Source organism: Lycium ferocissimum, chromosome 3 (assembly GCF_029784015.1).
Source record: "Lycium ferocissimum isolate CSIRO_LF1 chromosome 3, AGI_CSIRO_Lferr_CH_V1, whole genome shotgun sequence".
NCBI classification, from domain to species: domain Eukaryota; kingdom Viridiplantae; phylum Streptophyta; class Magnoliopsida; order Solanales; family Solanaceae; genus Lycium; species Lycium ferocissimum.
The window spans coordinates 70337304-70339400 of NC_081344.1; the positions used below are offsets into that span (position 1 = coordinate 70337304).

Below are 2097 nucleotides of genomic sequence, written 5' to 3' on the forward strand. Positions count from 1 at the left end.
TGGACGGCTGCGTTTCATGCCACGCGCAGTGTATACGGATGAGTAGAGGATATTAGCGAGAAGATGTTCCGGTGGATTGGCGAGCTCCATTTCCTTCGGAGTGTTGCCGAGTCGAGTATCTAAGTTATGGTATCTTGATTTATGTTAGAGACTTTGCGGAACGGAGTCACGTATATAACATGTCAGTCTTGTAAGCGGCTCCGTAAGCCGATGTATCATTATGCATTATGTTACAAATTTCATGTGATTACAGTTTTTACTTGATTTGAGAAAGACGACAAGCATGTTTTTTTGAACAGCTTACATTATATACTCATTTCATGATTTAAGAGTCCAGTAAGATTAAGAGTATCATGAGAATCAGCGGGTTCGCTCGGCCCTAAGTAAGGGTCGGGTGCCCATCATGCCCTATCAAGTTGGGGTGTGACAATATTGATACCCAAAGCATAGCATCTAATCATAGCGGGAATACAACTTTGGTTCTTCTAATCCAAACAATTTCCAAATACTTCAAAATAGCTAATACAGACCAAAACCCTTTTTCTACCCTAGTCTGAATAGAACTAAGACTTTAGAGATTAGTGATATATATAATTAGTACTTATTTCACACTGTGTTCCCTGTGGAATTCGATCCCAACCTAGTTGGGTTACTATATTTGACACCGATCGTCTTATGCCATAATTTAAGTGTAATTTGAGAGTATCAAATTTTGGCGCCGTTGCCGGGGAATATGATTTTGAAATTACTGATTGTTGTGTACTTTTCGTTAAAACTTTTTCTATTTCATCACACCTTGTTTGCTGTTTCTGGTAAATCAGGTGAAAATGGTATAAAGACACAATCGAAATAAAGGAAACCAAGGTGGGCTCCAAGTGAACCCACCTGCACCAGAAGGGGAGAAAGATGAGAATATATTTGCGGAATTCATTAATGAAGCTGATTATGCTTTCACGGTGGTCCCACTAGATCGGAAATGCTACTTTCAAAATCGATAGCTCTATCTATCAGCTGCTGAAACTTGAGGGTTATTTCTGAAATTCTTCGGAGGATTGTCCACTCCGACATTTGAAGAACTTCTTGCATGTGTGTGCTCAACAATCCCAAGTTGCTGTTTCTGCTGATGCACTTCGGTTGCGGGTCTTCAAATATTCCTTGGCTGGCTAAGCAAGGGAATGGTATGAAAAGCTTCCTAGCAATTCTATTCACACCTGGAGCAAGCTAGCCAATACATTTTTGAAAAAGTGGTTTCTACCGAGCAAAAAGGCTGAACTTCGAGATAAGATCTTTGAGGTCAAACAGCTCCCGGGGGAACAATTATATTCGGCATGGGAGCGTTTCAAGTACTATCTTGCTCAATCTCCAACTCATGGGTTTCCAGATGCTATTCTCACCGAGAAGTTCTACAAGGGTTTAGATACAATGAATCAGATTAATCTTTGTCAATACTGCCGCTGGTGGATGCTTCATGGACAAGTCATTTGTTAACATCTCCTGGTTGCTCGATAAGCTCACCACCCACAATCAAGCTTGGCACTCCAATGATAGTGAAGTTTTGTCATATGGTAGTCCGTCTGTTGCCGCGGTGCCCAAAGAAAATCATGAACGAGATCATGCTTTTGCTCAATTGCAAACTACCATGGATTTCTTTGTCAAAGAGGCTTGTGGAGAAAGAAACTAAGGGTGTGAATGTTGTTAAAGAAATGCCATCTCATGCTCCCGGAATGTATCAAGTCTCGGAAGAGACTTATCTAGAGGGGCAACCACAAAGTGAGGATGCTAATTATATCGATAATTCTCAAGGGGGTTATCAAAAGCAATGGAAACCCTAACAACAAAGCAATCAATATGGCCGAAATGAATATAGTGGTTCGGATAGGAGGGATTACAACAACAACAATTATGGTAATAAGAATTTCAATGCCTATGTTCCACCGAAAGGCCGTTCTTCCAACTCTCAAATTTGGCGAAAGGGTCCTTCCAATTATCAAGGGACCTCCCAAATGGAATCTATGCTTGAAAAGATCTTAGACAACCAAAACAAGAGTGACAAAAAGATGGAGAATTTGACCGAAGTGGTAGGCTCTCACACCGCTT

The 2097-nt window shown here is 40.9% G+C and overlaps 1 non-coding gene across 1 annotated transcript; it reads right to left on the reverse strand.

The window, feature by feature from the left end:
• Positions 1–1269: 1269 nt before the first annotated feature.
• Positions 1270–1376, reverse strand: LOC132051323 (small nucleolar RNA R71). The gene has a single exon (XR_009413692.1). It is a non-coding gene; the product is annotated as a small nucleolar RNA R71 (small nucleolar RNA).
• Positions 1377–2097: the final 721 nt, after the last annotated feature.